The following is a 13457-nucleotide window of genomic DNA, read 5'->3' as shown; positions in this document are numbered from 1 at the left end:
AATTTTATAGTTGTACGTTTTTCTTTTAACGTTGAGTTATTTTAACTATCGACATTCAATTGTTATGAACATAATAATTTTAATTTTAATTCCAATTTATAAAAATTTAAATGCACAACTATAAAATTCATAATTAATCAGTAATCCCTGATGATGGAGGAATAATCCGAAAGCGCTTGAATAGTCAATATTTACAATTGTTGGTAAGTGGATACTTTATTTGTATATAAATTTTATAATACCAACGGTGCCTATCTGTATCAGCCGAAGTCATATATCAGGCTGGAATCATAGTCCTGATAGCCGCCAGTCGAAAATCGTCAGGAACAATGTTGGTGTTTTGCAGGTGGACGATCCTTTGGGTGGCCCTGGATATCCTTAATCTTGTTGCTGGAAACCGTCGGGGCTTATGTACATTACAAAAATAAAAAAAAAGTAACGATAGCTTTAATTTTATTTAGTGTAAGACTAATTTCTTTTTTTTTAGCCTCCGTAACCACTATTAGGTATAGCTTTAGAGAAAGATATGATACGGCAATTTTTTGTTGTGTGAAAATGCTATGACTGACCGGGATTCGAATCCGGGAGCTCCGAATGAAAGGCCGAGATCCTACCACTCGCGCTACGGGGACTGGAGTTCAAGACTAATTAGTGCAGTAATAAATAGACTTAATACAGATTAGCAAAGATGTTTTATTTTTATATTTTATTATAAATAATGAATTAAAAATAAAATTTACAAACACTAATTGAGTTTTGTAATGCATGTACATATACATTACATATACTAAGCAAAATATTAAGTGTGAAAATTATTAAAATTTAATTAATAAACCAAGTTAAAAAATGAAGTTACAAAATAAAAAAAAATATATAAATAGTAATGAGAAACATAAAAGAAAATATAATAAGTCAGTCCCTTTGCTAAGCGCAAATTAAGTTTAACGTTGCTGTCCCATGAAGAAATACAGGGTTATCATAAAAGAACTGTGCGATTTCAGTAATTCATAGGAAGATTGTAGGGAAATTTCTAGGTGTTATATTGGTATCCCTGAAAGCCTCCAACCCAAAAGTTTGTTTATCAGCAGTTGTAACCACAACTTCAGTTCTTGTATTGTTGTTGCGGTGAGTTTAGTGAGTTACTATGTTCTCGGTAAAGACAAGGGAAAGTGTATTTTATTGATATCTGAATTAAAATCCGTAATATTAGTTCAACGTGCGTCTCGACGTGAATTCGGAAGAGATCCACCACACAAAAATAACATAACACATTGGTTCAAACGATTCGAAGAAACTGGATCACTTAAGAAACAGAAATCAACCGGCAGACCAAGTGTACCAGACGAAACGGTTGAACTAATTAGACAATCGGCAATTAGAAGTCCTGGGAAGTCCATCTCCCGCCGAAGCGTCGAATTAGGTATTCCAAAATCAACAGTTCACAAAGTTTTACATAAAAAACTGAAATTACACGCTTATAAAATCCAGATACTGCAGGAATTGAAACCCGATGATGGTGTAAAACGTTACAATTTCGCTGTTGAAATGTTAGACAGAATAAGTGAAAACGAATCATTTTTAGATGATATAATTTTTACAGACGAAGCTACATTCCATGTGAATGGATGTGTTAACAGACACAATTCACGAATTTGGGGCTCTGAAAACCCACACGCAATTATTGAGAAACAACGCGATTCGCCTTAAGTTAATGTTTCGTGTGGTGTGATGAAAAATCGTGTAATAGGGCCTTTCTTCTTCGCTGAAAAAACAATTAATGGAGTTGTGTATCTTGACATGTTAACCAATTATTGCTTTCCTCAGCTGGATGAACTCGAAAACATTCATCAACTTCATTTCCAACAAGATGGTGCCCCCCGCACTTCAATGCATTGGTCACGGACGCTTTGAACGAAAAATTTGGAGATCGATGGATAGGCCGGCAAGGACCCATACTTTCGCCTCCAAGGAGTCCAGACCTGACAACTTGCGACTTTTTCTTGTGGGAGTACATCAAAAGCGTTGTTTATAAACAAAAAATTCGCGAACTAAACCATTTAAAAAACAGGATTAATGAAGCAATGACAACCATTAACGAAGAAATGTTAACCAATGTTTGGAGAGAAGTTGAGTATCGTTTGGACATTTGTCGAGCGACTAAGAGCGCACATATTGAAATTTATTAATTATGTAAAAAAATGCTTGAGACGACAAATTTGAAAAGTAAAAAACATAAACTGTAAGTAATTGTTTTAATTTAAACTATGTTCAAAACCCCACCATTCTTTTATGATAACCCTGTATTTTAGTACAAGCAATTTGTCATCAAAATAGGCTGTATTTGAAAATCCTTACCTACCGATTGATCTTTTGTCCATGCGTTAGGGGTGATGAGGGAAGCTTAACTCCAGATTTTTAACATCCCCCTTCCCATAGATTTTTGAAAAACTCAAAACGATTTGAAATGCGTTTTTCTCTGAATCTATACATTTTAGAGAAGAGTTTTTCAAACAAAAATGTAGAGGAAATTCTCCTCTACAATTAATGTCTTTGAAGTTATGCCGTATAATTTGAAATTGAAATACTAGGTGGCGCTGAAGTTGTAACAAACGTTGTAAACGAGTAGACCGGTTTTGAACACGTGCCCAATTCACAACATTTTCACACTTTCATAAGCTACAGCTCCAAAACGGTAAGTCGTACAAGAAAATTGTTTAAATTAAAGTTTTCTGTTTTTTTTTTAGATTAACAACTTTTCCAAATGCAATACAGATGAAAAACAATTTTTCCCCGTGAAAAAATCGAAAAAACACTTTTTTTATATGGAAAAATATCAATCACATATGGAAAAAATATCAATCAGTAGGTAAGGATTTTTAAATAAAAATACAAATTGACTGTACTATTTAAGGAACCGCAGGCTTAAAAATTAAATATCGTTATGACTTAATAGAATAAATGATAATAAAATGACTTTATGCTTAGCATAAAGAATGAATAATTAACTTTTTGTAATATCTCTAGTAATACAAATTAAGTACTAGCTGCTGTTTAGTACTTACGTTTTTTAACTACTAAATTTTATTAATTAAGTCTTTATGGATGCGTAGCTTAATTTAATGGCATTATATGTTGAAATTATTTTTAAAGTGATATTGATTCAATAAATCTTTTTTTAAGATGAATTTCTTCTTTAAAAAAAAATATTATTTTCAGCTACGATGGGTGCACTTGCGTATAATCTTGCTTTTTTCGGTTTATCTCCTTCATTGAGCCGGTTGATTCTCTTTTCTTTTCTTAAAAATAAAATAAATATAAAAATTTTATTCAAAAAAAAATTTAATATAAAATTACATAGCTATTATATCATAATAGCTAGTCGGACAAGAATAAATATGCAGTCAAATTATCTAACTTAAAAGTAGAAAAAGTTGAATTAGATATATGTTATTCATTTATCACTCGAGTTAAATAATAAAATTATCATAATAGTTTTCATTTGTGTGCTAGTAGTAATAAATAGAAAAATATGATTTAATTATCTTACGAAAGATTAATAATAATAATAATACTATTATTATTAAAATAAGAGAAAAAATTAACAAAATAAAAACAAACTTTTTGGAGCTCTCAATGGGAGTCAAGATCCTGTTAAAATATATACACATATCTTTTAGTTTCATTTTTACCTAAAACATTGACAGACCTAAAAAAAAGGCTGTCCCTATGGAAAAAAATCTGTTTAAAGAAATGCAAAGGCGAGAAACCTGCGAGAAAAATAAGGAAAGGAAAAGTCAGAAAAATATCGAGTATTGAGCATGAGGCAAGGCTCCCTGGAATGTGGAAACATGTATGTTTTTTATCCTAAGCTTTCCCATAATTTTTTTTTATTTTCTCCTAAAAACATCATTCAAGTTATTTACTTTCACTCAAGTTCATCCTTCTAAGAAATTTTGACCAAGATAAAATGTAGCTGAAAACGCTTCAAATAAAAATAACACCATTTTGAGTTATTTGAAAGAAAACTCATTGTATTTTACTGGCTATAATAACAGCCTATTCTCGACATTTTTAGTTAATCTGAGTTAAATATATATATATATATATATTTAATTTTGTACTAGTGTCGGCTATTAGTTGGCTCAATATTAAGTAACTGCTTAAGCCGCAGTCGTTAGATTCAGCGTGGTAGCTAGAGATGCAAGAGAGTTGATATAAAGGTGTGAAAAACATGTCTGATGGTGATGTCTAAAATCTGATGGGGAGATTTGAGGGGGTTTGAGGTGGTGCCATATCTTGAACAAGGTTGGACTTCAGAAAAAATTTACTCGATCAAAAAAGCAAATTAAAAAAAAACAAAAACATGTTATCGGTTTTTCGTTCATAAAAAAATCAAGACTACTGGAAATACGAGTAAAATGACGAAAGAATTTCATAAAATCTCCTCGTATCTTGAACTTTTTATTTTTATAATTTTCAGGTAAAGAAAAATAAATTTGATAAAATCTCAAAGTCAAAGACATAAATATTCTGAGTAGTACTGAAGACAGAGTATTGCCGAAATTAGGGAACTCTATCGAGGTAGGAATAGTTTCAAATATTATCACAAGTTTAAGAGGGTAATGAATTCCCTAAAACTAATTATCGATTTTTTCCGTCCGTGCTTAGGTTATTACCGTCAAAATTTCTTTCAAAAAATCTTTCACTTATGAAAGTGCACTTATTATTTGTTATGCAAATTAATATTAAAACAATATTATGTCGCCTTCTGGTTAAATTACCCTACCTGCTTCTTAATGTGTATATAATATGAAGGTATCTAACCTATTTTCAGCTTCATTAAATTATTAACTTTTTTTGTATAAAAAATTCTTTTAAAAACAAAATTTGTTTTGTAAAATTCGCTTTGAATTTAAAATAAATATAACACAACCTCAGTTTTCTTTAATCAAAAGAATAAACCAGGTCCGTTATTTATGTTTAACCTCCGGGACCACCGTTAGAAGATATTGCTTCAGAAGATAAGATGAACTATTTGTGTAGGGTGAGTGAAAATGCCATTGCCTGAACGGGATTCGAACCCGGGCCTTTCGGTTGAAAGGCCGAGACGCTACCACTCGCGCCACGGAAGCTGGCATATAATCAATTTAGAACTAGAAATAATAATGTCATCGATTCCATTTATAAGAAAAAGAGGAGTATGTGTCAAACAAAAATCACCCGCTTTTTTCAAAATAGAAAATTTTACCGTGTCAAATATACGAAAAATTTTCCCCTCTTTTTAATATTTTGATAATGATGTTAAAAATAAAAATAGGCATTAGAATGAAAATAAATTTTGAACTAAATTTTTCTTTTATTACTAAATAAAGATTTCTCATAAAAATGTTCTCCGTCAAGAGCAGCGGTCAAAGTACACAAGAAATAATATTTACAGAATTGATGTGAGTTACTTTATCCTTACCAATGTCAATGTGATGTGTGTCATTTATCCTTAACAATTGCAAACAATTATTTTTCTACTAATTTTCTGAGTCGACATTGTCCATAGGAAATATACCTTAAATAACTAATATCACAGGATAATTAAGTTACGAACATGAAAATTACGAAACACCTATGTATATGCTACCTTAATTTTTTTCTGAATTTAATGAGTTTTGTACAGTAATACAATTCCATTACAAGTTTATTTTACACTTTTTTACTGTTTTTCATTTCCAGTTCTTTTATAGTAATAGTTTGTGTATAGGTAAGAGAAATTATTCAATATTTCCATTTTTCGTCCGTTATGATAATGTATAGATTATTAACTACATAAAACTTCTTTAATATTTCACTGTAGGATTCGATTTGAAAAAAGTGATAAAGACTGTTATATATGGGAGCGAAGATATTAATATATGGGTGATTCAAAAAATTCGGTGGTCAGTAAATTATTACAATTTAAAAATGAAACACGTTCGGTAGCTTAAGCTAGTGGGTTGTAAAATATTTGGTTGAAAGCTTGCCTTATAAACAACAAAAAATAAACTTTAAAAACCCGGAACATCAGCGTAGTGTCGGAGAGGGGTAGACAAGATTTAAGAATAGGGGCGAACGAGATGCAGGGAGTATTTTGAGGATGGCTGTACCAGCATTTTTTTGACGTCAGTTCCCCCCTCCTTAGTTCCCCCTATTTTAGTGGGGGCCGGGCCCTGCCTGCTGCCTCCCCACACAGTTTGGTTCGGATAACGGGACCCGTAATATTGACTCGGACTTTCCGTTCCACGCTGTAGCTTTGCTGTGTATATTATGATATTCAATAGCTTTCTTATATTCAAAGTTTAATTTTACGAATTATTTTGAACTGTATTGCGGTACTACGGATTACTAGCGTGTTTGGAGCTTTTCGGTGTATCGAGGGAACATTGTTGGTGTTGGGGCGTTCTTTAGTTTATTGTAAGTTATCATTTCAGTCCATCCCTTTCTACAAGAACTTCAATAAGTTTATATTGTATACTTAAATGCGATTTGTCTCCTGTTGTAGCGCCTGCGTCTTGTATGAATGCAAACGTGAAAAAGAATTGTCGGTGCTATAGCAGTAATAATAATAATAACAGTAGTAGTAATAGTAGCAGTAATAAATATTCGTACTGTTTTATTTATATATTTACGTCACAGTCCATGTGAATGAAATTTTGTCGTAACGTTATTCAGTGTGCCGACTTCATGTTATCGACCTTGATTCTCGTTAATGTTAAGGTTATTTTTACCCTTATTGTTTATAACAATAAATGGGTTAGGATCAACAAAGTAAAGATGTACTACTAATGGTTTTTTAATACTTTTAAAACTAATTTGCCTTCGTTTTATTGTTATTTTTGAATGCTTTATTTTAAGAAACATTCATTTATTATCAGTTTAAATTGATATGACTTTTTCTATCGCAATTTAATTTTATAACGATGTAAATTGGAGGATCATTTATCTAACCTCAATATTTTTTGTAATGTCAACACGAACTCGTTGGCTCATTCATATTCCGCAAAAATATTTTGTAGAAGCAATTTTTCTTCAAAATTTGTAATCTCAAGTGTAATTAATTATAATTTATATCAGAAATTTACCTTTGAAAAAAATTACATTAATTTTTTTGGTTATCTGAACTTGTCTCTTTCATTTTAAGTGAATAGGTTATTATCCTGTTTGCCTAATTTATACTTAATTATTGTTTTAATTTTGTAACATTTAAATTTTTATTAAAACAGGTTGAATGAAATGTTGTATGTTCAAAAAACTGGCCTTGTTTGTTACATTGCTTTTACGAAGTGGAATTTGTTAGCTTAGATCTGTAATCAATAAGACCTTATTTGAATAGGTTTGCTTAATAAAAGTTATAGTAGACAAATTTGTTTGCATTGCTGACTAATTATTTTTTTCCCAAGAATAAAATAATTACAGCCTCTTAATGATGTAATTTTTACTAGCCTAATATATTTGTAAATGATGATTGTGGAGTTTCTTGTTGATTGGAGAATTCTTAATAGAAAGATTTTCTTTATCCATGTTGATTGGCATTGGAAATTATGTAAAACTATAAAGTTTTTGAAACAAAATATCAAACCAAATTTTAATGAATAAAAGGTTTAATTTTTTAAACTACCTCTTGTTACTTATGAAGATGATTCCAAAGGCAACTGAAATATTTTGAAGTAACTATTAAAAACATTTTATTTTTTAAATTTAATTCCATTTCTTTTTAATTATAGCTAATTTATTTATTATTAACAAAAGTACACCTAATTGTAGTTTTTTTTTGTGGATAATAAAAAACTCATACCTTGGCTTGCAGTCAAATTCACCACTTGTTGAATGAGAAGCCATCATGATTTTAAATGTATACTTTTAAAGTAATTAATCCATTTTTTGTTTAATAATTAATGTTAATAATTGTTTCATTACTTTAAATTTTGGTGAGATTTATATCACTAGTAAGCTTTCTATTGCTTAAAGGTTCCTTTCAAACAACTGAAAAACCACTATTATAATTCCTTTGCAGTATTTTAACCATCTAGGCAGGTGGTGTATTCATTATATTGCTGTGACTGTGTTTTTTCTGACTGTATTTAGTCACATTTTTTAGCTATCGCTACTCATTTTTATAGCTATTCTTCATGCTGTCCGATGTTATGTTTTTTTATTATTTTTTTTTGTCTTCAGTCATTTGACTGGTTTGATGCAGCTCTCTGTATATCCCCTACATCCTACATCCCTAACAATTTGTTTTACATATTCCAAACGTTATCTGCCTGCACAATTTTTTCCTTCTACCTGTTCCTCCAATATTAAAGTAACTATTCTAGGATGCCTTAATATGTGGTCATAAGTCTATCTTCTTTTAACTATATATATATATATATCTTAACTGTATTAGAAATTATAGACAATCTGAAAGGAAATGGGGACAATCAGGAACTAAATAGTTTGGTTAAGAAGACGAGTGAATATAAACTGAATTTACACAATATAAATAGAGAATTAAAAAGGAAATATTTCATAAAAAGCAGTACAAATAAATTTAAAATGAAGCTTATGTAATTAAAAATCCCCCTCTATCAACAAATGTTTGTTTGTTTCTGAAGGCAACATAGAACACATTAAAATTATGATAAAATATATTTGCTTCTTAAAAAATATAGGAAAAATAAGAAAATATTTCCAAGTAATAAATTTTTTTTTTTTTTGTCTTCAGTCATTTGACTGGTTTGATGCAGCTCTCCAAGATTCCCTATCTAGTGCTAGTCATTTCATTTTAGTATACCCTCTACATCCTACATCCCTAACAATTTGTTAGACATATTCCAAACGTGGCCTGCCTACACAATTTTTTCCTTCTACCTGCCCTTCCAATATTAAAGCGACTATTCCAGGATGCCTTAGTACGTGACCTATAAGTCTGTCTCTTCTTTTAACTATATTTTTCCAAATGCTTCTTTCTTCATATATTTAACGCAATACCTCTTCATTTGTCACTTTATTCACCCATCTGATTTTTAACATTCTCCTATAGCACCAAAAGCTTTCAAAAGCTTCTAATCTTTTCTTCTCAGATACTCCGATTGTCCAAGTTTCACTTCCATATAAAGCGACACTCCAAACATACACTTTCAAAAATCTTTTCCTGACATTTAAATTAATTTTTGATGTAAACAAATTATATTTCTTACTGAAGGCTCGTTTAGCTTGTGCTGTTCGGCATTTTATATCGCTCCTGCTTCGTCCATCTTTAGTAATTCTACTTCCCAAATAACAAAATTCTTCTACCTCTATAATCTTTTCTCCTCCTATTTTCACATTCAGTGATCCATCTTTGTTATTTCTACTACATTTCATTACTTTTGTTTTGTTCTTGTTTATTTTCATGCGATAGTTCTTGCGTAGGACTTCATCTATGCCGTTCATTGTTTCTTCTAAATCCTTTTTACTCTCGGCTAGAATTACTATATTATCAGCAAATCGTAGCATCTTTATCTTTTCACCTTGTACTGTTACTCCGAATCTAAATTGTTCTTTAACATCATTAACTGCTAGTTCCATGTAAAGATTAAAAATTAACGGAGATAGGGAACATCCTTGACGGACTCCCTTTCTTATTATGGCTTCTTTCTTATGTTCTTCAATTGTTACTGTTGCTGTTTGGTTCCTGTACATGTTAGCAATTGTTCTTCTATCTCTGTATTTGAACCCTAATTTTTTTAAAATGCTGAACATTTTATTCCAGTCTACGTTATCGAATGCCTTTTCTAGGTCTATAAACGCCAAGTATGTTGGTTTGTTTTTCTTTAATCTTCCTTCTACTATTAATCTGAGCCCTAAAATTGCTTCCCTTGTCCCTATACTTTTCCTGAAACCAAATTGGTCTTCTCCTAACACTTCCTCCACTCTCCTCTCAATTCTTCTGTATAGAATTCTAGTTAAGATTTTTGATGCATGACTAGTTAAACTAATTGTTCTGTATTCTTCACATTTATCTGCCCCTGATTTCTTTGGTATCATTACTATAACACTTTTTTTGAAGTCTGACGGAAATTCCCCTGTTTCATAAATATTACACACCAGTTTGTATAATCTATCAATCGCTTCCTCACCTGCACTGCGCAGTAATTCTACAGGTATTCCGTCTATTCCAGGAGCCTGTCTGCCATTTAAATCTTTTAATGCCCTCTTAAATTCAGATCTCAGTATTGTTTCTCCCATTTCATCCTCCTCAACTTCCTCTTCTTCCTCTATAACACCATTTTCTAATTCATTTCCTCCGTATAACTGTTCAATATATTCCACCCATCTATCGACTTTACCTTTCGTATTATATATTGGTGTACCATCTTTGTTTAACACATTATTAGATTTTAATTTATGTACCCCAAAATTTTCCTTAACTTTCCTGTATGTTCCGTCTATTTTACCAATGTTCATTTCTCTTTCCACTTCTGAACACTTTTCTTTAATCCACTCTTCTTTCGCCAGTTTGCACTTCCTGTTTATAGCATTTCTTAATTGCCGATAGTTCCTTTTACTTTCTTCATCACTAGCATTCTTATATTTTCTACGTTCATCCATCAGCTGCAATATATCGTCTGAAACCCAAGGTTTTCTACCAGTTCTCTTTATTCTGCCTAAGTTTGCTTCTGCTGATTTAAGAATTTCCTTTTTAACATTCTCCCATTCTTCTTCTACATTTTCTACCTTATCTTTTTTACTCAGACCTCTTGCGATGTCCTCCTCAAAAATCTTCTTTACCTCCTCTTCCTCAAGCTTCTCTAAATTCCACCGATTTATCTGACACCTTTTCTTCAGGTTTTTAAACCCCAATCTACATTTCATTATCACCAAATTATGGTCGCTATCAATGTCTGCTCCAGGGTAAGTTTTGCAGTCCACGAGTTGATTTCTAAATCTTTGCTTAACCATGATATAATCTATCTGATACCTTGCAGTATCGCCTGGCTTTTTCCAAGTGTATATTCTTCTATTATGATTTTTAAATTGGGTGTTGGCAATTACTAAATTATACTTCGTGCAAAACTCTATAAGTCGGTCCCCTCTTTCATTCCTTTTGCCCAGCCCGTATTCACCCACTATATTTCCTTCCTTGCCTTTTCCAATGCTTGCATTCCAATCTCCAACTATTATTAAATTTTCATCTCCTTTTACGTGTTTAATTGCTTCATCAATCTCTTCGTATACACATTCTACCTCATCATCATCATGGGCGCTTGTAGGCATATAGACATTAACAATCGTTGTCGGTTTAGGTTTTGAATTTATCCTTATTACAATGACTCTATCGCTATGCGTCTTGAAATACTCCACTCTCCTCCCTATCTTCTTGTTCATCACGAAACCTACTCCTGCCTGCCCATTATTTGACGCTGAGTTAATTACTCTAAAGTCACCCGACCAAAAGTCGCCTTCCTCTTCCCACCGAACCTCACTAATTCCTACTATATCCACATTTACCCTATCCATTTCCCTTTTTAAATTCTCTAGCCTACCAACCTTTTTTAAGCTTCTAACATTCCACGCTCCGACTCGTAGAATGTTATTTTTTACTTTTCTGGTGACCCCTTCCTTAGTAGTCCCCACCCGGAGATCCGAACGGGGGACTATTTTACGTACGGAATATTTTACTAAGGAAGGCGCCTCCATTATTGTTATGTGAAAATGCAGAGAGCCACATTTTCTTGGAAAAAAAACAGCTGTAGTTTTCCATTGCTTTCAGCTGCGCAGTACTCAGAGGACTGAGCGATGTTGATATGGCCGTTTAAGTCATTGTGACTCACGCCCCTAACAACTACTGAAAGAGCTGCTGACCTCTTTCAGGAATCATTCCTTAGTCTGGCTCTCAACAGATACCTCTCCGATATGGTTGCACCTTCGGTCCAGCTACTCTGTATCCCTGAGCACTCAAGCCCCCTAACTGAAAGATTTCAGTTTATTGTTAAGCTGTAAATTATATATTTAAGTAGATTAACTCCTACAGTATGAACTAGTTTTTTAATGATATTTACTATGTTCAAACCCTTCCAATTTTAATATTGATAGAGAAAAATTCTATGTAGTATGTTGCTCTCATCCTTTACCTTTAAATACCGACCTTTTTATACCTTTCTTCTTTTCTGTCATATTTTATATCTACGTGATTTCATCTTATGAATTTAAAAATTTAACCAATTTCTTTGCTGTGAATACACATGTCAGTTCTTTTTTCCAAAACTTTACTTTTAGCGAAAAGAACATCATTAGATAAACTTATTTTAAAAACTTAATTTTTAATGACAACCCATATCAAATTTACTCTTTTTATTGTATATATTTTACACTTGTGTAATGAAATATTTTCATTTGCTCAGACAGGATCTTCTGAAGTGACACTAATGTTTACCCTATTGTTCCAACCAAAAGTTTTCCTGGTGGTTTATATATATATATTTTTTTTTTCTTAGGAAGATACATTTTCAAGAGTGGTAGAAAGGTTTGCTAAATTTAAGCTATGTCAGTTCAGTTACTACATCAGTGTGATATGTTGTATATATGTATGTTATGTTTATGTATTTCATAATATTCAGTGTGTTAAGGTGTGATTGTTGAGATGTGTTTAAGTAAAATGTCATGGTTTCTAATGTAGTTTTTTTTTCAATCTTCGAGATGGTTGGGAATCTTGACATAGTTATGTTACAATGGAATGCTTTTTTTTATGTGTTGATTGAACCATTGTTTGGAACTGTGTACCATTGATCTGATGTTGAAGTTTATGCAGTAGCACTAGTGTTAGCTTGTTGAGTTTATGTGGTGTTGGTTTTTTAAATATCTTCATTTTGTTTAAAAGCTTCACAGTTCTTTGTCATTTTCAACTTATTGAGTTATATTTTTCTGAATAATGTTTTTATATATTAGTATGATAAAGCTAAATAAATTGTTATAAGTAAATTGTTAATCCACAAGTATGAAATATTCAAATGCACAAAAATATTAAATACTGATATATTCAGTAATAACAGTTCAGATATCTGACCTTTTTAAAAAAAAGACCAGCAGTAACTTCAGCTGGAACCATAGTACAAATCAGCATCATGAGTACAGTCATAGGAGGAAGTTCGGGACAGTGATTGAAAATATTGTGACTACAAAAAAGGTACATTAAACATAATCATGGTTAGTATAATAAATAAAACTTTTATCAATAATAATAAAAATTGCACTTACTGCTTTATTTTTTTATATTATGTGAGTGCTGTCGTAGTGATCACTACTTCATCAGATAATAAAATTATAGTATTTAGATAATAAAAGTAAAGTATTCAAATATACATATCTATGATATGTATATTTGCAGCATTTACTTCATAAGAGCTGTCCTGATCAGTAAAAAAAAGTGAATAAAAAAGGTACTCATGACTGATTCTCTCGAAATA

The 13457-nt window shown here is 31.5% G+C and overlaps 1 protein-coding gene across 2 annotated transcripts in view; it reads left to right on the top strand.

The window, feature by feature from the left end:
• Positions 1–6202: 6202 nt before the first annotated feature.
• LOC142325293 (uncharacterized) overlaps positions 6203–13457 on the top strand; it is a 30387-nt gene continuing 23132 nt past the window's right edge. The window contains exons 1-2 of one of the 2 annotated variants that reach the window (XM_075366862.1): positions 6687–6803; positions 12691–13177. The gene's annotated coding sequence lies outside the window, so the exon portion shown is untranslated. Of the gene's footprint in view, positions 6442–6686; positions 6804–12690; positions 13178–13457 lie in introns of those variants that run through there. The other variant, XM_075366852.1, reaches the window with a different exon arrangement.

The sequence above is a fragment of the Lycorma delicatula genome, chromosome 1 (genome assembly GCF_047948215.1).
Source record: "Lycorma delicatula isolate Av1 chromosome 1, ASM4794821v1, whole genome shotgun sequence".
Classification (NCBI taxonomy): domain Eukaryota; kingdom Metazoa; phylum Arthropoda; class Insecta; order Hemiptera; family Fulgoridae; genus Lycorma; species Lycorma delicatula.
Note: the sequence above shows the minus strand (reverse complement) of the source record. Positions and strands in the feature narration are given on the sequence as shown.